The 25,904-nt window shown below is 33.3% G+C and overlaps 1 long non-coding RNA gene across 1 annotated transcript; it reads right to left on the bottom strand.

Annotated features, from left to right (window-relative positions):
• Nucleotides 1–9,744: 9,744 nt before the first annotated feature.
• Nucleotides 9,745–10,992, bottom strand: LOC134239652 (uncharacterized). The gene is made up of 3 exons (XR_009986261.1): nt 10,740–10,992; nt 9,949–10,038; nt 9,745–9,857 (listed from the first exon to the last, which is right to left on the bottom strand). It is a non-coding gene; the product is annotated as an uncharacterized LOC134239652 (long non-coding RNA).
• Between the last annotated feature and the right edge of the window lie 14,912 nt (nt 10,993–25,904).

The following is a 25,904-nucleotide window of genomic DNA, read 5'->3' as shown; positions in this document are numbered from 1 at the left end:
CCTTTGGTCTCAGTATTCAACGTTGAAAAATGACCCCCGGGTCAATTTTCAACCCGGGTCAAAATTCAACGTTACACCGGTCCCATCATTGTGATAAATTTTGCCTGGTCCCTTACGTCTCCGTCGAGGGCGTAATATGAAAATCGGGCACGCGATTCCGTTCGAAGCGTTGTTATTGTAAATAAAAATGGCGGCTAAGAAACGGTTAACGTTGGTAGTTTAGTTAAATTTCTTGTTACCGTAACGATATTTTATGTTGATTGTTATTGGATTAAAATTAACACTGCGACATTTAAGTCCGGACACGACAAAGTCCGGACTTTTAGGTACCCTTTCGAAAAGACCTTCATTAGATTTTTTTCTATATTTTGGTGGGATTTTTTATTCTGACCTCATCATGTCAATCTCAACTTCCACATTGTAGTAGTTTTCTCATAAACCTCTGTCAAAACCTAAAATCCCATGGGAGAATGGCAGGATTTTTCATCCCACCAAAAATCCCACCAAAATCCCATGGGAGAAAAAAATCTTTGAGGGATTTTTTCTCCCATGGGATTTTTTCTCCCATAATAGGCGACATAGGATTAAAAATCCCATATTTGCCCTTCTTAGGATTAAAAATCCTGCAAAGTACATAATACTGGGTATTTTTAATCCCATGGGATAAATAAATAAGCAGATATGGGAATAATGGGATAAGAATGCAATGTCTGAATATACTTTATGAAGCATTTTATCTTCAATTATATACAAATTCAAATCATTTTTTATGTGGCAGATCTAGAGGCATAACAATGCAAAATTGACTGTTATATATCCATTGTTAAACTGCTTTTGCAGAGCCATTTTAATTAAAGTGAGGGTCATAAACAAATACTATTGCCAGAGAAAACTCAACCAAATGACTTGCCAAGAGAAGAGGAGTATCTGAGATACTGATTTTTATTTGTTAAGAAAAAGTACAATCAACCGAAAGGGGACTTAAATTTGTGCTAGTGACACTGTCTTATCTTTGTTTGCATACAATACTGAAATCTCCTGATTCTGCTAAGTAATGACCAGTTTCCAAAACTGCTTCCTGATGGAAAAAACTGCATTAGTGGGAATCTTCTGTAAACACTTGGATGGACAGCAATTCTTCTATTTAAAAAACTATAATAAAAAAATCCTTTGATCCACCACAAATATTTTAAAATAAAAAATTTACTCCTCAAGGATCCACCACTAATGTAAGTTAAGACCATGATCACACATGGCATATAAGCTTAATGTTGAAATCAGTTAGCCATAATCATTTATATCCTTTGATCCACAACAAATATTTAAAAAAAAAATAAAATTAATATCCACTCCCCATGGATCCACCACTTATAAGTTTAGATCTTGATCATACATGACATATAATCTTAATGTTTGAAATCAATTAGCTATAAGCTTATAATCATTAATATCCTTTTACCCACCACAAATACATGTATTTAAAATTAATATCCACAACTACTATATAACATAAATATCCACTCCCCCTTGGACCCATCACTTTAAAATTAAGATCATGATCAAACATGACATATAAGCTAAATGTCTGAAATAAATTAACCATAATCATTGATCATTAATATTCTTTGATCCTGCACCCACCACAAATATTTAAAAAAGATTAATATCCACCCCCTTGGATCCACCACTTATAAGTTTAGATTTTGATCACACATGATATATAAGTTAAATGTTTAAAATCAATTAACCATAAACATCACATGATCATTATTGATTCCTTTGACACATTACAAAATTTAATATTTAAAAATATATCTATCTACCCCCTTGGATCCACCTCAACTATCAAAACAATTACTGGTGAAATATACATGCCTTTGATCCATCACTTATCACACAAAGAAAGGTTACTTAAATGTTTAAATAAATGTGCAATAATTATTAGTTTACCCCATGATGATCTACAATAAGCATGATAAGTAATTAAAAATTCAACATCAACTCCCCATGGATCCACCACTCATAACTTTGGATCATGATATCACATGACTTATAAGCTAACTGTTTGAAATCAATTAGCCATAATCAAAAAGATAAAGCCTCTTAATTAGATCAACCTACAAATAACTCATTTTGATTTGTCTGGGGTAAATGTGAAATTCAAAACCATGCAATAAACAAAGGAAAATATTGGAACCCATTCCCTTTAGATCCACCATCCTGTCTTTTGGATATTGATCACCAATCTGATTTATTCTCTTTATCTTTTAATCATTATGTTGGGTATCTTCATCATCTTTATGAATGAATATATAAGAATGAAATTTAATTACATCTCGTATGTTTCTCTTTATTAACCTAACTGAAATAACCACCTACCAGCAAAAAAAAACAACCAGGTACATGTAATGAAAATGATAAAATAAGACATTTTTATCAATGCATTCAAGCTATCTTTTTCCTTTTTCATTGAAATTTGGTAAGTATAGTTTTATTTATCTTAAAATGCATAAACTTTATAAATCTTACATGATAAATTGTAAGAGAACTGAAATTTACAAAGGGAGAATCCATCACCAGGTTATATTCAATCAGTCGTACTGGGGTGTGTTCTCTTAAATGGTAATAGCTTTTTCATTTCTCACTGAAATTTGGCAAGTATGGTTTTATTTTTCTTGCAATGGCATGAACTTTGTAAATCTTGCATGATGAGCGGTAAGAGAACTGAAATTTACATAGGGAGAATCCATCACCAGGCTATATGGTGTCATGCAGTCATACCGGTGTGTTCAGTTCCCTTAAATGGCCAAACTTTTTTCCTTTTTCACTGAAATTTGGTAAGTATAGTTTTATATTTCTTAAAATGGCTTAAACTTTATAAATCTTACATGATAAATTGTAAGAGATCTGAAATTTACAAAGGGAGAATCCATCACCAGGTTATATTCAGTCAGTCGTACCAGGGTGTGTTCTCTTAAATGGTAATAACTTTTTCATTTTTCAATGAAATTTGGCAAGTATGGTTTTATTTTTCTTGCAATGGCATGAACTTTGTAAATCTTACATGATAAATTGTAAGAGAACTGAAATTTACACATTTACAATCCATCAGCAGGCTATATTCAGTCAGTCATACCAGGGTAAACTCTTAAATGGTAATAACTTTTTCATTTTTCAATGAAATTTGGCAAGTATGGTTTTATTTTTCTTACAATGGCATGAACTTTGTAAATCTTACATGATAAATTGTAAGAGATCTGAAATTTACATAGGGATCGAGAATCCATCACCAGGCTATATTCTGATCATAAGTCAGTTGTACCAGAGTGTGTTCTCTTAAATGGTAATAACTTTTTCATTTTTCAATGAAATTTGGCAAGTTTGGTTTTATTTTTCTTGCAGTTGCATAAATTTTGTAAATCTTGCATGATAAGCGGTAAGAAAAATGAAATTTACATAGGGAGAATCCATCACCAGGCTATATGCAGTCATGCAGTCATACCAGTGTGTTCAGTTCCCTTAAATGGTCAACACTTTTTCCTATTTCACTGAAATTTGGCAAGTATGGTTTTATTTTTCTTACAATGGCATGAACTTTGTAAATCTTACATGATAAATTGTAAGAGAACTGAAATTTACATAGGGAGAATCCATCACCAGGTTATATACAGTCAGGTGTACTCTGGTGTGTTCTCTTAAATGGTAGTAACTTTTTCATTTTTCAATGAAATTTGGCAAGTTTGGTTTTATTTTTCTTGCAATGGCATGAACTTTGTAAATCTTGCATGATAAGCGGTAAGAGAACTGAAATTTACATAGGGAGAATCCATCACCAGGCTATATGCAGTCATGCAGTCATACCGGTGTGTTCAGTTCCCTTAAATGGTCAACACTTTTTCCTTTTTCACTGAAATTAATGGCAAGTATGGTTTTATTTTTCTTACAATGGCATGAACTTTGTAAATCTTACATGATAAATTGTAAGAGAACTGAAATTTACATAGGGAGAATCCATCACCAGGTTATATTCAGTCAGGCGTACTCTGGTATGTTCTCTTAAATGGTAATAACTTTTTCATTTTTCAATGAACTTTGGCAAGTTTGGTTTTATTTTTCTTGCAATGGCATAAATTTTGTAAATCTTGCGTGATAAGTGGTAAGAGAACTGAAATTTACATAGGGAGAATCCATCACCAGGCTATATGCAGTCATGCAGTCATACCGGTGTGTTCAGTTCCCTTAAATGGTCAACACTTTTTCCTTTTTCACTGAAATTTGGCAAGTATGGTTTTATTTTTCTTACAATGGCATGAACTTTGTAAATCTTACATGATAAATTGTAAGAGAACTGAAATTTACATAGGGAGAATCCATCAACAGGTTATATTCAGTCAGGCGTACTCTGGTGTGTTCTCTTAAATGGTAATAACTTTTTCATTTTTCAATGAAATTTGGCAAGTTTGGTTTTATTTTTCTTGCAATGGCATAAATTTTGTAAATCTTGCGTGATAAATTGTAAGAGAACTGAAATTTACACATTCACAATCCATCACCAGGCTATATTCAGTCAGTCATACCAGGGTAAACTCTTTAATGGTAATAACTTTTTCATTTTTCAATGAAATTTGGCAAGTTTGGTTTTATTTTTCTTGCAGTTGCATAAATTTTGTAAATCTTGCATGATAAGCGGTAAGAAAAATGAAATTTACATAGGGAGAATCCATCACCAGGCTATATGCAGTCATGCAGTCATACCGGTGTGTTCAGTTCCCTTAAATGGTCAACACTTTTTCCTATTTCACTGAAATTTGGCAAGTATGGTTTTATTTTTCTTACAATGGCATGAACTTTGTAAATCTTACATGATAAATTGTAAGAGAACTGAAATTTACATAGGGAGAATCCATCACCAGGTTATATTCAGTCAGGCGTACTCTGGTGTGTTCTCTTAAATGGTCATAACTTTTTTCTCTTTCACTGAAATTTGGCAAGTATGGTTTTATTTTTCTAACAGTGGCAAGAACTTTGTAAATCTTACATGATCAATTGTAAGAGAACTGAAATTTACATAGGGAGAATCCATCACCAGGCTATAATAATGCAGTCAGTCGTACCGTGTGTTCAGTTTTCTTAAATGGTCAAAACTTTTTCCTTTTTCACTGAAATTTGGCAAGTCTATAATTGGTTTTATATTTCTTGCAATGGCATAAACTATGTAAATCTTACATGATAAATTGTAAAAGATCTGAAATTTACATAGGGAGAATCCATAACAAAGCTATATGCAGTCAGTTGTGCCGGTGTGTTCAGTTCTCTTAAATGGTCATAACTTTTTCACTTTTGAATGAAATTTGGCAAGTATGGGATTTTTTTTTTCTTATAAAAGCATGAACTTTCGAAATCTGAAATCATAATTTTTAAATATTAAAGGACTAAAATTTTCATGGGGAGAATCCATAATTATGTAATGCTCGAAGAGTCATAATGGTGTCAGTTCTCATAAAGGCAGTTTATAGTATATGATATAATAATTTTTTTTAAAGGATAGGGGTGTTAAATTAAAATTAAAAAATATATAATTCAATACCTTAGTACTTGAAAAGCCTTTCTACTACTTTAAAAATTCAAAGTTGTTTTAAAATCCCTATCACAGGTATAATTAGTTAATGACACCTTAGGGTATTTCACTGCGTATCCATTCATGCAGGTAGACTGCTAGCTCCAAGGCAATCACACCTGTACAAAATTAGCCCCTCCCTCACCTGGAATAAAAATACCATCCGGTAAAAATTCTCTGCCTTTAAATGACCATTTCTTTATTTTCTTTTTTTTTCTCAATCATATTAAGCCAATTTGGAATATTATTTTTGTTGTTGTTGTTGTTGAAATATTTAAGATAACTTTCTTATCTGCATTATATCAAGTTACATTTATATCCACATATATTACTTGCACTTACAAAAAGAAGACTAATGTTAAAATGTAAAATTACATACATGTATATCTTGTTGCAGTGATGTTTATTAATCAAATTAATTAGTTGTCTAAAATATATAATATATTTAATTACCTTTACAATATTAAAATATGTAGGAGTTGATGCCTCAGATTTAATTACACCGGGAAAACAAAGACAATCTGCGCATAATGGTATAGGAAAAATCAGAGGCATAAAGAAAAACCTTTGTATAGGAGTTGACTCCTCAATTTTTTTTAAACCTTAAGTACGACTTGGTTTGTGTACGAGTTGACTCTAAATCATCCGAGATCTCAACTGCGCTTGGCAATCGTAGTAAAATAATACATCATTTGATGAATTGTCGCAACAGAGATGCAAGAACTCGGAAATTCGAAACGGACCTAAGCGGTAGATAGGATCCGCTAGGCCGCCCTACGTCATTCTAATAAATATTCATGAGCGAAAAGTATCAACAACAAAACCCAATGCAGATCAGTGTTTTCCGGAATAAAAACCGTTTTAATCGTAAACACGCCCAGTTTTCAGTGTAATGTGTTAAATCTCCAAATCTATTCACATCCAAAGACGAAAGATTTGTAGATATATTTTGCAAACAAATGATTTCTAATTCTGTATTCCTCCCTCTACCTCATACAATTATTTTCCGGGGGGGGGGGGGGGGGCTCCATTGCTTGCAGCAAATGACCCGAATTAATCAATCAATGATTCATTGGTTTTATTTCTGTTAACCATTATTAAGTTATTGTGTTCTTTATGTAATACATTAAAAGGACACATCAAATAAAGTGAAGATCGTGTACAAATTTGTTAATAGAATGTTAATATACAGTTACTGCGTACAATTCAATTCATTATATATTTTAAAAACGCTTGAAAAGTGGGAGGGTACACTGTAATCGGTACGTCCGTCCGTCTGTACGTCTAGCTGTCCGTCCGTCTGTCTGTCTGTTACGCTTTGGGGTAGCCATCTCTAATCCACAACTCCGCTTATACCACATAGTGAAATTTAATGAAACTTTCACAGAATCTTCATTACCGGTACATATTGCCCTTATGCAGTGCACCTCCTGTTTTACTTTTTGATACGACATATTTTGTGTTTCCCGGCCACAGCAAAATATGGACTTTTCCATTACAATCATATGGGAGGCGGGGGTATCATTTAGTGAGCTCATTGCTCACAGTACCTGTAGTTTATAGACATACAATACCAATAAACATTGGAATTAATGATTAAAATTTGAATATTTACATTTCCAATGTCTTTGTCGGAGATAAAGTTACCAATTGTAATGTAATTGATTTCCACATGAAGTGTTTTAGCGCGGTCAAAAAAAAAAAAAAAACACGGGCAGGGCGGGACAACACCAATTAAGAGTGAAGCTGGCTTGGAGCCCGTGGATTGGTGGAATCAAAGCATGTAAATATAAGGAATAACTGTCTTATTTTTCGAATTCATGAATATGATCAGTGGATTGGCTTGTATGATAATTCGGCGTTTATGCAAATTATCACACAAGCCAATCCATTGATCCCTTCATGAATTCGAAAAATAAGAGTTATTCCTTAAGCAACAAAAAATATCAAAATGAGTCCTACAATAAGTCTGGAACCAAGGAATAGTACTCCTAACCTGGGAGGATCCAGTAGAGTGACCTAGGATCCAGTAGACTGCCCCTGTGTTAGTACTCACCTTGAGGACTATGTATTGTACTTACAATAAGTCAGGAACCAAGGAATAGTACTCCTAACCTGGGAGGATCCAGTAGAGTGACCTAGGATCCAGTAGACTGCCCCTCTGTTAGTACTCACCTTGAGGACTATGTATTGTACTTACAAAGGAATAGTACTCCTGTTTTTTTTTTAAATTTGTGTTTTAATGATTCTGTATACAATTACTTACAGAAAGGGCTTGGCTTCTTGAAGTCTGATTTCTTTCTTTCTTTTTCTTGTTCTTATCTTTTCCAAACAAGCAATGACGTTCATATTTGGATAGAATAATAAATGGTATGCCAGTGTAATTAATTGTTTCATGTTCGCCAAGATCAGTGAATCTCAAACGAAACTTATCGGGTAGATCTGAAATTATAAACACAATAATTTCAATTAAATATAATATTATTTAGATTATACACTAATGAATGCACATAGATCTGAAATAGATTATAATAAATAAATTATAAAAGTTTTGAATAAAAATTGTTTCCTGGATAGCTTAATTGATAGATCAGTTGACTAGTGATCATGGTGATGCAATTACCAGTCCAGCCAATATTCCTCCTTTCCTGTCACATATTTAGTGACATAGTCCATCCCTGGACTTGCAGATGAAAGCCCTGCCAGGGGGTAATAAGAACTTGGGTTGTGTCTTCAACAATTTAAAGAGGAATGTGATGTTTTGACCCCTAGTTATCGGCCTGGGTAGAGCACCTTACTAATGATGCAGAGACTTTGGGTTAGATTCGTGGTCAAGTCATAGACAAGTCAAGTTTACATTCTTTTTCTTTGCTCTAACAAAATACATGCATGTTGCCCTCGAATCCAAGAAGTCAATGAATTCATATTATACACAAAATATGTGTTGGATCAAAAAGTAAAATAGGAGGTGCACTGCACAATGGCAATATGTAATATAGGTTATGTGAAAGTTTAATTAAATTTCTCTCATTGGTACAAGAGGAGTTGCAGATAAGAGATGGATACCCCAAAGCGTAACAGACAGACTGACGGACTTACAGCTAGACAGACGGATGGACAGACTTACCTATTACTAGATACCCTCCCACTTTTCAAGCAGGGAATATTAAACGTTACTTTGATTTAAAATGATAATGCCCTTAGTGACATGTTTGTGTCAATAATAAATGTAATTTAAAACAAGACATATATTGGTTTCCACAAATTAACTAACTTGATAAATAAGTATAATTAAACTAAATAAGCAGATTAATCTTGTGAAACATTACTGATAGATGACTTCAATAACTAAAAATAAATCTTAAAATATGAATAATAAGAATTTTGACTTTCAAAGAGTCATTATGAGTTTAATCAATAACATAACAATTATATAACAATTAACATGATTAAGCTGTTGAACAATATTTTTTCAATAGATTTAGTATGTATTTGTGTGATTGTGTTTGAGAGGGTGGGTGCGTTTGGGTGGGGGAGGGGTATGGGTTTTTGTGTAAATCGAGTTGCAAATTATATTAATATGTATGACACATGCTTTCAGTGTTAATGCGTACCTACACTTACAGAGTTTTATTAACCTTTCATTGCAGTAGCAGTTATCATCAATAATTTTAAGTTAAAATAAAAGCTAGAGACTGAACATTAAGTATTTATAGTACTAACCATGGCCGTGGTTTCCGAAATCAGCTTCACGTTTCCCTGACACGAAAGTTAAACTTTTCTCGACCTCAAATTCCTTCCGAACTTGTTCTGCTTCTGCTAAGGAGTTCACGTACCCACAATACCCATCTTGTGTAGGCTTGCCAAGTAGATTTTAAAATGAAATTCTGGGATCAAAATCATTACATATTTTTGTTCTGTTACCTTTTAATAAACCAAAAATGCATTGTATTTGAAAATTTCCAACATCCATGATTTTTTAAAAATAATTGAAGTTTGCCATTTTTATGCCTACAATTCTATTTTTAGAGGCAAAATGTCACCTTCATTTTCACACATTTCCACAACTGAGAATAATTTTTTTTTGGTACAAAACTCAAGTCAAATGATAAAATAACAAGATGCAATGAGAATTTTTCAACAAAAAACTTTTATTTCTTAATTAACAAATTAATTATTATGATCCGCTGGTCTGGTCGACAGGCTTTTCTGACATTTACTTGGTTGTTTTGCTCAGTGTCTGAAAATAAAAATATTTTTTTTTATTTAGATGCTATTATAAGTTAATTAATACACAGGAAAGACTCAGCAAGACTTAAAAAAATTGTTACCTTCCAAAATTAACAGGGAACAGTATTAATGTTGTCTGTAGTACCATTCGGGTTCCATGAAAAATCTTTTCCAAGTACCTACTAGTATGTCTGAAATAAAGCACAAGACATCATAAGCTATATAAACCTTTAAAATAACTGATTTAATGACTTTAATGAGTTAAAAAATTTAATCATTATAATTATATATACATAGTGATACATACATACATTATATATATATTATATGAATACATGTATATGAGTTCTGCTTTAGTGAAATTAAAATGGTCAATTGCTCTTTCTTTAAGTGATCAAGTGTAAATGCAGTTATTAATTATTATATAACAACTTAAAACACCTACCATTAATCACGCATCATTTAATTTACTCATCGTCTGACGGCTCATGAATTTAACATATGACTGCATAATGCAGTATAACATGATTTCGAATTTTCTCTGTTGTCATTTTTGTAAAACCATGTAATATTCATTTAAGCCACTCTATACTATTACAGTTTTAATAGCATGAAAAACAAGTTCAGATATACTTCAATTTACACAGATAAGAAATATTTTGGAAGTTAATTAAGGCTGAAATAATTGCGAAAATGATGCTTGCAATGGGAGCCGCCATTGCTGAACGAAAACGAGGCCATAAACAGTCCACTTAATTTTTCGTTAAAATACAGATATTGTCTTGCGTTTACTATCTGTTTTTTATTATAAATAGCAACAAGAAGCATTAAATGTTTAAAATATTATAGTTAGATGGGTGCCTTCACATTATGAGAGTTTAAACACACTTACCGTTCACTTTCTCCCTCTGGTTTTTTCCTTGTAACATGTGCTTTACGGTCTTTCTAGCTAAAGGCATGTGGCGGGAACATTTCTTAAAATAGTTCCATAGTTATTCGGAACACTTCGTTCATATTAATTTAGAAATAAGCCGTAAAAGACAACCACCCTCGATGTCAAAAATGTGCATGACGTCAGAGACACATAAAAATAGAGAAACTCGAGTTACGTCCCTTTGCGTTAGCAAGCCTATCTTGTGTGACATATATCCATAAATTTTCCCATCTTTGCTTACTTTCCATCATTCATGCCGGTTTTTTCTTGTGTTGTTTTTTTCTGGCGGGCACGTGAATTACAAACCGAAAGTAGAATATTGAATATTCATGAGGGATGACGTAGGGCGCCCTAGCGGATCCTATCTACCGCTTACCAAAGAATTTGGTGATTTGATCAGATTTTAGTCAATAATTGATTTAAAGACTAAATTTAAAGGATTAATTCACGTACATTTAAATCAATTTAGTCTCATTTATATTCATTTCTTTGAGATATTGGTTTAACATGCTTGAATTAGTCCATTATCATCTCAACACAAAGTGAAGCAACTAGCAAGTGAGTATATAAATCAGTAAATGGTCAAAGTTATATCAACAGGTACAGATAGTATAGCAGTATATGAGCCTTGGGTAAATTCACCTTTCAACAGACACCAAACAGGCGTAAATAAAAAGAAATACATTTTATTATCAGAAAGAAGTGTTAGGAAGGAGCATGTTACATGTTACATGTGAACAAATAATGAAATATGACTGTATCAAACACAATAACAGAAGTACAAATCTGTGACTTTGACACATTTTTAATTGAAAGACATGTAAAAAGTACTGTCAGAATTATGAAGTTCATATCTTGGATTCATTAATCATGTTAATTAATTATGTTAGCAGCTGTCATTATAATCATAATCATTCAGAGAAGTTAAAGAAATATATTGTAACATAGATAACCTGTGTAGACCTAGATATTCATATGATAGATATTAATAACAAATATCATTTCAATGTGTACAACCACTGCAAAGAAAATTAATATTTTTATAATATGCACAAATATTATTATTTTTTTTTTTTACTGAAAAAGGTCTTCAGCGGGATAAATTTGTTACACAGTCAGTTAGTGTCGCCTCGCCCAATACGGATTTCCATTTCACACCCTGTATGAATCCGTATTAGGTCACTAACTGACTGTGTAACTAATAATATCTCAGCATGCAAGTCAGTTTAATGCTCACGCAACGCTTAACTTTCCATTTTTTAAAGTTTTTTTTCTTTCCAAGTGATTTCACACTACCAATATGTATACATGTGTAGAATCATTTCACAAAAACGATATTCGTGTTTAAATATTTCAGCACACTTTAAAGTAATATGAGGATTTTGTTTAAATATTTTCTGCTCAAATGTTATAAATGTAATACATGAAACTAAGTCATGTTAAAAAAAGGGGGGGGGGGCGTAAAATGATTTTCTCGGCAGGCGGGGTGTTTATATACAGGATTGTATATAGGCCAGTGGGAATTGTAATTAAAATCAGATTAAGAAGAAAAGAAAGTATCTATTTTTTTAGTATATCACTTTATCACTGTTTATAGAGTATTAAATGAATTAATAACCGCGTAAGGCCGGTGTAACGACGAAAAGTGACCCCTGTAGAATATTGACCTGGGGTTCATTTTTCTACGTAGAAAAATGACCCCCGGTCAATATTCTACGACAAATAGGGTCATTATTCGACTGTAGAGAAACATTCCAGACCAGTAATTCTACGACTTCATACACGTTGAAAAATGACCCCCATAGAAATTTGACCCCCAACTTTTTTTTACTATAACACCTAATATCTGTGTTTCCTGCTATTTTTTCATACTTTCAAATGCAATTAGGGGGAATTTTTTTATGTACTTTAATCCTTTCCAACATATATTTGATTGCATATCTTAATTGTAGCATCACAATCAATGTATCTGGTATGGATTTGTTTTGGCTCGCAGAATCCCAATGAAAAACGTCAAGAGTAATGTGCAGCAATATATTCAAGAAGTGGTGTGAATCAGATGTGGATAATTCCAAAGAACTTTTGGAGAATTTTAAATCTTAAGATTTTTCCAAAATCAACAGCTCAAAAAACGTAAGACATTTCAAGTTTATATACTACCATTTCCCACGACAAATTAAAGTTAGGCTTTTTGATATCATTGACAGCTGCTTTCTCAATAAAAATGGAACTCGAAAATTTACATACCTGGTCATTGGTCATTTGCAAAATTATTTTGTTAAAACACATTCAGATTGCACACACTTGTACTCTGAAGTTGACATCAAAGATGCTTGAGTTTCTGATTGACAATATCTACGTGGTTTTTTGAGACCAGGTCTTCCAACAATCTATTGGAATTCCCATGGGTACAAATTGCGCTCCGTATCAGCAGACCTAATTTTGTATTCGTTTGTAGCAAAATTTATGCAAAATCGTATGCGTGGAAAGAAGAAAACACTTAGATATATCGACGATGTATTGTAAATTAACTGTGGTTATTTACATTCCTACGTCGATAAGATATATCCTGGTATGCTAGAGATAAAATATACCACAAATTCTGACACATTTATTTCATATTTGGATATTTTACTTGAAAAAAGACGTTAATTGTAATCTAACATCCAAACTATATGATAAACGTGATGACTTGAACTTTTCTATCGTCAACTTCCCTTACTTATGCAGCAATATACCTTCATCACCTGCATACGGAGTTTATATATCTCAGTTTTTTCGATACACAAGAACATGCTCTACGTATTAACAATTTCTTAAACGAGGTAAATTGTTGACAAGCAGGTTGATGGACCAAGAATATCAGTAGTCTCGTTTAAAGTCATCAATTAGTAAGATCTAGGGCTGATACAATGACCTTGTCAGCAAATACAGTTTATCATTGAGTCAAATGCTGACTGACGTTTTTAAATTCATACTTATTGTTAGTCCATTATTTCCCTTCTTCATTGAGAAGCATACATTTATGATTATATTTTGGTGATTTTTTTATCATTCAAAGGTTTTATTCCGAAAATGGCATGATATGTTTCTGATAACCATAACCTTTTTTACAAATCAAATAGCACTGCATAGAAGCCAGAAAAGAAACGTAATTTAACTTTATAAAATCAATTCCCTTAGTTTTTACCTTTCAACTTAGATATACATCTGTATGTATTCTGCTTAAAAATACATACTTTTTAACTACCTTATATAAGTCATTATAATACTTTTTCCTGTATAAAGGAATATATAATGATATATAATGATATATAATGAAATATAATTATTTTTATAATTATTTTATATAATTATCATGATATTTTAAAAAATCAGCTAAAACTAGCAAAAATTTACATCTTAGTGAATAATAGTTCAACGATCAGATATCTATAAATTTAAAAAAAATACCTTTCCTTTTCACCACTTTTAAGCCCACAGACACTTGTCAAATGGTTGCTGTAACATAACCTTTCTTCTGAGCTTTTATAGACACTAACTTTGTATATAAACCGTCCAAAAGTTAATGCCAAAGTAAAAGTTACTAGGAATACTTGTGTAAAAGTGTGTCAAACTCCAAGGTCATGGTCAAAAAGTAAAACTGGTTGTACAGAAAAAGGTCTTGTCACAAAAATACAACTGAAATATGAAAGTCATAGTCCCATCTAGTTTAAAGTTATGGGCAAGGTTCAAGTATTTGCGGACAAATAGACAAACAGACAGACAGACGGGCAGGTAAAAAAACTATATACCCCTGAAACCGTATAATATGTAAAGTAATAACTTTTTCATAATCCAACATTTGTTGGTTTTTTTTTCTATTGGTAAAAAACTCTTAAAATCATCACATGTAAGTACATGTAGAACTGGGAAAGCGATACTACATATGTACATGTGCCAATTTTTGGAAAAACCAGCACCTCTTTTTTAGTTAATATATAAGATCCAATTTTATAAGCTAGCGCCCCTTTTCGCGCCAGTTTTAATAGTTTTGTCCCATGATCCCTTGCACAATAACGAAGTCATGGGACAAGACATCGTCGCAAACCACGGCCAAAAGGTACGATCCTCTCCCATTCTGGCCGTGGCTGGACGAGAAGAGAATTTCTCGTAGTTCATTAATATATTGACCAATGCGAGTAAAGCATAGTCGGATAATGAACTTTGATGTGACCTTTCAATACCCAATCGCAGTGTACGTTATAGTTCTTGTATACTGCTAATGTAAATTGTTGATTTCAATTGCGATGGAAACAACACTTGTCACTGACTGAATATGACGTCACAATAGAGAGGCGTAATATTCAAGATTACGACACTTTTTGTGTTCAAGCAGCCACGGGTAGGAGAGAGACAGCTCTACATGCGGACTCCGGGCCGTGGCTTGAGACGATGGGGACAAGACTACTGTTTTAAAAGTATAGGGATCAAAAACGTTAAACTTTTGAAAAAGTAAAAATTTATTTTGAGTTTTGCAAATTATTTATTCAGGGTAAATCAAAGAGATTTATAATTAATCAATTATGGAAAATTTTAAAACTTTTTTCAGACACCAGCGAGAAAATGACCTTTTTTAAAGATTAAATTGTTAATTGTGGAAACTTACTGTATAAAATGTAATAAACGATTCTATGGATGTGCGTATCTTTGCTCTATAATAGCCTTAGAACATTTTAATAGATATTGTTTTTCTGTAATGGGGATAAAACGGTTTGTATTATTAATGTTAGGTATTGTATAGCTTTGATTTCGTTATTTAAGCTTAAAAGCTTTCAGAAATTAACACCTCAAAGCATAAGGCAGCTTAATGTTATACTCGTATTCATTCGCCTAACAAGAATATTCCTACAAAACGAGTGTTTTTGCATCTCAAAATGATAAGGAGTCATTATTCTACGGGGTCATTTTTCTACAATGCACACGGAGTAAAAACGACCCCAAGGCCATACTTTCTATAGAAAAGTGGGTCATTTTTCTACGTAGAATATTGACCAGGGGGTCAAATTTCTACGTAGAAGAATAACCCCCGGTCAATATTCTACGGGGGTCACTTTTCGTCGTTGCACCGGTAAAATTGGATAAATAACACGACGGTCGTCTAGATTTTCTCGAATGACATATTTTTTTTAAGAACCCTCTATACACTGACGAAAAATGTTTTTTGGACTTTGTGAAAATTATACAGCGTAAAGGAAACTATTATGAAATAAACTAATTCATTTCTAATATAGGGAGCGTGCCTTTTTTATCCAGGAAAAATCTTTAAAGACAGTGAAGTAAAGACAAAGAAAGGTTGCTTTTGAATATTCAAATGGAAAAAATACATACAAATAAAGTTTACAATTATTCTATCTTGGTCTAACATAATTATTACAATACATGTATTTATTTAAAATTTTGACATAAAGTGCCAGATAGCAATTTATTCTTTTTAATGTCAAATGGTGGGTCAGTATAACTACACAAAAGTACCCTGAAATTAAGGTGCAGTGTAGAGAGGGTCCTTAAATGGTAAACACAAAATTATCTTTTTTTAAATTTTGTCTCAATTTATTTGCTATTGATAATTGTTTTTATTTAGTTAAATAAAGGTTTCGGATACCTACGGGCAGTTAATTAATAAAATGAAATTGAAAACTTGATTTAAAAAAACACACACACGTGTATATCTTCTCGTTAAATTTATTTACTATATTAACATACTTTTCCGTTCGTATCTCAGCATGTCCGACTTTGGAAATCAAAGAAAACAATGTATTTGTCACCCATTTATTGGTAGTACTTACAGTCACTCTTATCAGCACCGTAATGGCGGTCGACGACAACGCCGCCGTGTGACAAAGCGCGATAACTCTGTAAAACTTGTGAAAAAGAACCGTGTATACATAGAACTATTTTTATAGCCTCAGTCTACGAACTTTTTGATAACCCCCCGTATGTGTGACAGAAAAAAACCCTCAAGCAACCCTAACCATGAACTATAAATATTTGCATGTACTGAAGGTGGGTATGAATATAATGTCGAATTCGAAAGCAAAAGTATGTACATGTAAATACCCGGTAATTATTTAGCCGACGACAAAATCTCTCGATCGGTGTACGATACGTGCCGTAAAAATGGGTCTGGAGTAAGGTAAGGATGTATACTATCACCAACTCTCTTCCTTGTGGTCATGAATTAAATCCAAATTAGATCCAAATAAACACAACACTTGACGAAAAAATGGTATTCAATGAAGATGCTGAGTCACATTGAAGTAAAGACTGATAACTCCTTTGTCACATAAACTAGATTTAAAATCTGAATAATGCAAAGAAGACCAATTTACAATGTAATGGCAATCAATGCACCAATAGAACCTGTCACATTAAGTGGAGAGCCACTAGAGGAAGTTGAGGATTTCACCTACCTTGGCAGTATATATTCTAAGTAAGGGCAACGACACTGGTAAAGACATAAAATCACGTCTCAGTAAAACACGGACATCATTTGCCCAACTTCAGCCCATCTGGAAGTCAAACAACTATAGCCAGAGAACCAAAATCCAAGTAATCAACAGCAATGTTAAATCAGATCTCCCTGTATGAATCTGAAACTCTCAATGCTGGTGTGATGTTGCGAGCGACATTGAAAAGTAGAGGCATTCCACGACAACTGTCTTCGGAAAATCCACAGTATCTTCAATAATAGAAGCCTGTACAAAAAAACCAAAGCAAAAAAAAAAAGCACCTGAAATCAAGTAAAGAAGATTGTAATGGCTGGTACATCTGATGAGAATGCCCCTCAGTAGAATACCTAAAACAGTCCTTCCACATTCTGAAAAGGAAGCACGGTGGACCATGACAAACAGGGAGAAGAACCATAATATCAGGCCCCGAGACCATAGACTGAGAACAGACCTAATATCATGGGTTTTATTAAATGCATTTGTTTAAAAATTTGCAATGTTGTATTACATTTTAATTCAAACATATAATGAAAAATATGTTTTATCATCAAAACTATTTCTTAAGTTATATTGGTTTAAAATTTTGACTAAAGTCTGTTCTCAGTTCATGGTTTTGGGGTCAGAGCTAGAGTGAATGGGCTATTCGTGGGGACAGGCACAGCATGTGGCAAAGGACAGAGGAAGATGGAGAGTTTGTTGAAGCCTTTTGTTCCATAGGGGACGAAGATTGACTATTTAACTGTATATTATTTAACGTCCCTCTTGATAATTTTTCACTCATATGCAGACTCTACTATTTGCCGGTGGAGAGCTACAAATTTTGTCCTATACTCGGCACTTAGGGCCATTGAGCAGTGAGGTATCTTAGTTTCGTGCCAGCACTTACTGCTACACGGGCCCTCGGTTTCTAAGGTCTAATTCGAAGGACCGGTCTCCACGTCCCACAGTGGGATTCGAACCCGCGACGTAAGGATCAACTCAAGGGAACGAAGAAAATAAGTAAGTAAGAGGATGGATGTATATTGTCGCCGAACATAATATATTCAAAACGACAATATGCACAGTCACAGAAGGACTGTGTATTACCCTGAATGATTTCCTATAATTAATCCTCCTAAGACATAAACTTAACGTTTCACGCTTCTTTGCCCTTAATTAAAATACATTCTAAAATGTGTCATATCCTTGATTAAGAAAAACACTATTTTATAATATAAAAATAATTAAGTTGGTCAAAAAAAGGCACGTAGCAATTGGGGGGAGGAGCAATTTTTTTCACAACCTTACTTATACAATAGGTAATGTTCATTGAAAGGCTGGTTGTCCACCCCCCACCCCCCCCCCCCCAAGTTTTTGTTCTATACGGAAAATGTAGCATTACAGTTGGTACTGAAATAAGCAGGCATTGAAAAAAATTTGGCTGCTACGGTACATACTAGGCATTTGTTTTCATGCATGAATTTCATTTCAAAATGTGTAACTCTTTAATTATTGCTACAAGAACATGTATATGCAAGACCATTTTTGAGGTACAGATAAAAAAATTCTTTCATTAAATATTTAAATCCAAGCACAAACAACGTTTGTGTTTTATGGACAAGGGTTCACGAATGTTTAAAAATGTTTTTAGTCAGCCCGCGGGCTGACTAGTTATGGTACGAAGAACTTCCAATGCGCTTGCGTGACCTGGAATTCTGGGAGTGATTCTGCAGTAAATCACGACTGCTAATTTTATTTCAGTAAAATCAAATATAAATTATAAACCAACAAATCCCTATTAAACACTAAAGTAATCCGTAAATTTAACTCAAAAAGGAATTTCCCGATGCTTATTTTTGCATAGAAGGTTTCAAACAGTTAACTGGTTCGCAGTAATTTAACTGGTTCGCACCTGATCATGTGTTCTACGCAGCGAAAGCATACAGTTGCACCTATTGGATGAATTTAGTGTTTGACGCGTAAATTGAAGCTCTTTTATAAAATCTATTGAAAGTATTTTACTTATGTATTTAAATCTACAGCACAAACATTGGTTTATTACATATTTTTAGCTTTTCAGTTTTTACTGCTTTTACTTTCGTTTTCACTACAAATCATTTCGATCCCGATGCTAAATAGTGGAAAGACTTGTTAAGTCATTCAACAGATACTTCGGAAAGAAAACACAACTGGCTAAGCTTGCTCGTTTGTTGCCCCCCGCTGAAATTAGAGAATATCAATTTCAGTCTGTCTGTCTGTCCATCTATAGTTCTATCTGTCTGTAACACTTTCACTCTCCCGCAATATTGCGTGAAGTCTTTGAACTATTGCAGTGATATTTTACACAACTGTTTACACCTTATATGGACTTTGGAAGACCCTCTTGATTTTGAGGTCAAAGGTCAAGGTATTAAATTCAGAAATTCTGTCTGTTTAAACACTTGTTTTCGCGCGATATCTCTATAAGCCATTGTGCTTTTGCAATGAAATTTTATACCACAACTCCCTATGGCCATATATATGGCGTAAGGAATACCCCTGTGTATTTTGAGATTCAAACGTCAGTGTCATAAATTCATATTATACTTCTGTGTGACTCTGTGTAAAACTTTCATTTCCAGTCAATATCTCAAGAAGGTTTTGAGTTTTTGCAATTAAATGTCATAAACCATAACTTCCTATGGCCTCGCCCTGGAACCCCCCCCCCCCCCCCCCGATCTGCGCATGCTTTTTTTTATCCGTAAATTGGCTTGTTTTTCATAAACTACGACCTGATAATCTAGGTTGTGGCAATCATATTTATGAATTAATAGGTTTATTATATTATAAGAGGTCTGATAAATGAATTTATAGGTTTTAGTAATGTTTGCTTTATTTCAATTCTACTTTTTATGAAAAAATTTTAAGCCGAAATTCAGATAGTTACTAGTAAGTCAAATGACGATAGTTAATAAGCTAAAAAAAAGCTTAGGCTATACCGTCAAAGCTTACATGTAACCTGTTTGAATGAACAATAAATGTTTATTTTTTTTATTCTTAAATGTTCTAGAAAAAGTACAAGGTATTTCAATAATCCTTTATTTGTATTCTCAAACGAAGGTTTAGTATGGCTGTTTAAGTATCGCAAGGAAACGGGTGTTTCCCTTTTCTAAAAACATAGCCAAGAGTGATTCAACCGGCGGCATGATAAACTCTAACAAGGATGATAGTGAAGCTTATAGGGCTCCGTTTTGTTAAAAATGGCATAATGTCCATATATCCCCCTCCCCCTAAAATCTTATAGATCTGATAATGAGATTGTAGGTTTCTTACTTCTTTGAATAACGTTACGTGAATTGGAACTTAAATATTTATACATACTTTCCGTTCTTTTGATTTTGAGACAAAAAAATGCAAGAATCTGCATGCACAAACGCTTCTGTTCCTATGCAGAAAAATATTAAGACGATGTTTTAATTTTAGTGCCCAACTCTGCTACTGATTAAAAATTTGTTGAAGGCATTTTTTTCAGTTCTCTATGATTCTTTAAAACATTATCACAGAGAAGAAAAATCCACTGGCTGACTCTCTAAGCTTTTTTTAAAAGCTAAACTTGTTTTAACAATGGGGATGTCCTAAACTTTTCATTGGATGGACCGTTTCCTGGTGTCTCTTACACGTCATCGTCCTGGCCCTTCAGCCATATTTCTTCCGGTGTAACCGTGAAAACTGTCGCTAGTGCTCAGTGTCGCTCTTAATAGAATATATAGGGAAAAGAGCGACACTGAGCACTGGCTTCTGCGCGTGCCTAGGGATTTCGGTCGCTTCAAATCGAAGCGGTGTCCCACTGAATTTAATTCCATGGTAATAGTATCCAAAGTCGTAGATGTTTATGTTTTCTTTGTTTATTTTAATCTTAAAAGAAGGCAAGACAAATAAAATTTTAGAACTTTTCATTTATTTTTTTGTACCTTGTATAGAATTATTAAATTATCTTTTAATTTTCTATATTATAGAGAATAAACGGCTACATGCACATTTAATCGCGGTAAATTGAACAGATAGTTGTATTTAAAACAAGAAGAAAAAACATGCCACACTCCCTCAGTCATTTCTTAATAGGTGAGAACCACGCCGTGGGCGTTATCTCAGACAGGTGTCAAAAATTACCTGTATGTTAATAACTAACAAACACAGCTCCCCATGGTCGATTGATAATTTGATACCAATTAAAGGTGTGAACGGAGATAAACCCAGAACTAAAGTCTAGTAACGAACCTTAAATATCTGTAATTTATCAAGTTCAAGTTCAAGTTCAATTTATTCACTCAGACCATATCAATGGTACATGAGGTTCAACAATATGTACAATATATACAAAGAATAATATACAAGATACACGTGAAATGGCGGAAATATTCATATAAAGTAACAAAGATAACTATGGAGGACAGACTTTTTCATATACTCTATTTATGTAACAGCATAGTTTAATCAATAGTTTGGAGTCAGCAGATGACAACAATTCTGATAATTTGAAAAAATTTGGTCTATTACAATATTTACTGGGAAGATATTTTTTTCTACATTCGGAAAAATATTTGCATTCTAAAATGTAGTGATACTCATCAGCTATTTGTCCATTATTACAAAGATTACATTGTCTATCATTTTTGGGAATCCCAAACCATCTCCCAGTCTCAACTGGAAGACGATGATTTGTTGTTCTTAGTTTAATTAATATTGTTCTAAATTTTTTTGGTAGTAAGGCTAAATATTTTTCAAATCCAAATTCTGTTTTGAAGATACTATAAAAGAGACCTTTAGATGAATCGCGCATATTACTTTGCCACTTCTGTATGTACTGATCTTTAAGACGTTGATCAACTATAGCCTTTAGCCATTTAATATTTATAAAGGTCTGTTCATTCCACACATTTGAGAAGCCACAACTATCAAGTATATTCTTAATACATAAAATCCAAGGATTCTTATGACTTCCTGTACTGAACTGTTCAAATAAATGTCTATATGTAACATAAACAATCTTGTTTTCAGGGCTTACCAATAATTTTGCCCAATAGGATATCATTCTCGAATACACTGTTATATACAAAGGGAAGCGACCCGTTTCGCCATAAACCATATAACTAGGAGTACTACTTTTTAGATTAAAAATATGTTTCAAAAATTTAAGATGAACACGTTCAATTATATCAATGTTCTCAAAACCCCATATTTCACATCCATACAAAAGTACTGGAGTGACAACTTTATCGAACAAATCAAGCTGGCAATCTACTGGTAAATTAAATTGTCGAATTTTTCGTATAATTCCATACATGGCTTTTTGAGCTTGCTCACATAAATGTTTTTTAGTTTTACAGAATGAACCTGATCGAGAAAACAGTATACCTAGGTATTTAAATTCGTTCACAATTTCAATAACAGAATTATTGTAATAAAATACATTCTTAACAGATGGACCTTTCGAAAAAATCATAATTTTTGTTTTGTCTACATTGACAGTCAGTTTCCATTGTACACAATATGAATGAAACTCATTTAGAGCATGTTGTAAACCCTCTGCAGACTCAGACATTATAACTGTATCGTCAGCATAGAACAAAAGAAATAATTTAAAATACATCAAAATTTCATTTTCTACAGAGTTTGAACTGCTTACATTATTAAAAGATAGCCCATGTACATTTTTGCTGGCCAGAAACTCTTCTAGATCATTAATATACATAGAAAACAGGAGAGGTGATAAATTTTCTCCTTGGCGGACACCAATGTTACAATTGTAAAATTCAGATGAAAGACCATTCATAGTCACAAGAGACTTGACACCATTATACATATTTTTTATAAAAGTAAAACATTTTCCGGTAATGCCATTATTCAAAAGTTTGTACCAAAGCCCATTTCTCCACACTGTGTCGAATGCCTGTTTGAAGTCAATAAAAGCACAAAAAAGTTTCTTTTTGAGAGACATCACCATGTTTGAAAGAAAATGTAAACTAAGTATATTATCCAAGGTAGAATAACCTTTCCGAAAGCCAGTTTGGCTTTCGCTTATAAGATTTAAGCTATCTACATAACATTCCAAGCGTTTACATAAAATGGAGGTAAAAAGCTTACCAAGACAACTTAAAAGTGTTATTGGACGATAATTTTCTGGATTTGTTGGGTCACCTTTATTTTTAAAAATCGGTTTGACAATACCCGTGAGCCATTCGTCTGGAATTATTCCACTATCAAAAATCAAGTTAAACATTTTTTTATATACAGGCAGAAACGTAGCTATTGTTGATGAAATATGTTCGTTTAGCAACTGGTCATAGCCTGCGGCCTTATTATTTTTTAATCTTTTAACTGCACATAAAATTTCTTCCTCACTAATCTCAAAATTCAACTAGATGCTGTCATGAGACAGTAATACCCGCACTAAGGTGTTTGCCTCTAAATGCACACTTCTTCATATTGGGCTTTACCAAGGAAAAAGCAGGGGCGGATCCAGCAATTTTTGAAAGGGGGGGTTCCAGGGTTATGCCCCTCTAACCCCCCCCCCTACATATTCTCAAGCAAAGATTCACAGACTTGTATGGAAAGATCTAAGGTTGTGGTAAATACTATCTATGTTTTATGTCCTTCAAAAAAAAGCGTACCCCCATTCCGAACAAAATAAAAACAAAGCAAAAAAAAAATAAAAATCAAAAATTACGGAAGCCTTAAAATTGAATGGATTCGTTTCACTGTTGAAGATCATAAAGAATTTTCTTTAAGAATTTGAAAAACCTTTTTGGGGTGGGGTGCGGGTGGGCTTTAAAACAAAGAGTTACATGTTAGTTCGTTCAATTGATCAAGATATGATAAAAACGGTACATATTTAGCAAACACAGCCAAAGATCGCGGGAATCTAATATCAAATTAAACCTCGCAACCATTCTCTCATAAAAAATATAATAGAGAAGGTGATTGGAGGAAACTAAATGTGTGAGAATCTATCTATTCAATAAATAAGACTTATAAATATATAATCTAAGAAAACTTTTTATCCTCTCTCTCTCTCTCTCCACTTGGCAAAAAATAAAGGGGGGGTTCCAACCCCCGGACCCCCCCCCCCCCCTCTGGATCCGCCAATGAAAAGTCAATATAATTCAATAATTTACATAATACATGTATTCATCAAATTGAGCATAATATGCTCAGGTGACCATGTAGCTGCAGATCTGGTTTTATATATTTGTCTTTGATCATAACGCTACAGATCCCCATATGCAAAAAAGGTGCAATTTACGCGCAATATTTTTTGAGCACTTTTGGGCAGAATTTCTCCACTTTCTAGCATTAGGCAATCAACTACCTTTCACTCCCTAATTTTAGACACATTCTCTGGCCAATATGTATATTTTGTCCACCTCCCAATCATTTATAGTAATCTCTACAGGCAATAAACTCGCTTGATGTGAATTTTCAGCAATCTAACAAATAATTTTAATCAAGCGAGTTTATCTCGAGTAGAGACGACTATAAAGGGTTGGGAGATGGATAAAATATACAGATTGATTAAATAATGTGCCTAGAATTAGGAAGTGAAAGGTGATTAATTGACCTATGCTGGAAAGTGGAGAAATTCTCCCCAACAGTGCGCAAAAAATATTGCGCCGTAAATTGCACCTTTTTTGCATTACAGCATCTGCAGCAAGCTCCAGTATTACGTTACGGTACAACTCCATATTCGTAGGGAAAGTAGTCCCGGAGAATCGACACTGTATGGAGTTTGGATCTGCAGTCAAAGACTAATATATAAAACCATAACGCTACAGACCTGCAGCTAGTGACCATGTGACCCATGGGCCTCCATTTTATAGGTATTTCATATTCTTAATTCATTACCAGTCGGAAATTAAACTACAGAATTAAATTAATGATGTAAATTAGGTTTGATAAAGGGGGGGGGGGGAGGATTTTTGGCACATAATTGGAACTTTTTAAATCTATTTTCTCATATAGATTAACAACAAATAATATTCAAATTAGTGTAAAGCGTTTTTGATGAATTTTTCAATATGTGCAAAGTTTATTTATATTTGATTAGGCAGAAACTTCTTGAAAGCTGCCATATACACAATCAATTTAATAGTCAACCCCCACCCGTCTCCCATCAACACACACACACAAACACAAACACACCTTATTTGTCTGTTTTTGCAAATAGGCCTAGATTGCAAAGCTAAAATAAAACATCTTTTGTAAATGATAATTTTTAATTTGTTCTTGCACTATACATGTATCTGAACACCTGCATCACATTGGGCTTGCGTCACGTACCCAACTTAAGTACTAGTTTTACCATTGGCATTATCATTTTAGATTTCACTGCACGTGCAGTAGGATACTAGTGTGCATATTTGCATATACATTGTATGTCGGTAGGAATTATTTCATTTTGTGTTTTAACTGGATTATATTTCATGAAGATGACAGGGCCTAAATAATAACAATCGGTAAGTACAAGTTTTGGTATAGATTTGGGTAAAATAGTCTGAAATGCAAACGGTTAGGTTAAAGTTTAAAGGATCAAAGGTCATCCGCTGCTACAATAGACGAATTTCACATTCTGAAGAGTTATCCCCCGTTATCAACGTTACATTCAGTTACAAGATCC

Source organism: Saccostrea cucullata, unplaced genomic scaffold (assembly GCF_032062105.1).
Source record: "Saccostrea cucullata isolate Sc308-1 unplaced genomic scaffold, CSIRO_AGI_Scuc_v1 ctg3320, whole genome shotgun sequence".
Classification (NCBI taxonomy): Eukaryota; Metazoa; Mollusca; class Bivalvia; order Ostreida; family Ostreidae; genus Saccostrea; species Saccostrea cuccullata.
The sequence above is the reverse complement of the archived record's forward strand: the minus strand, read 5'-3'. Positions and strand labels throughout refer to the sequence as shown.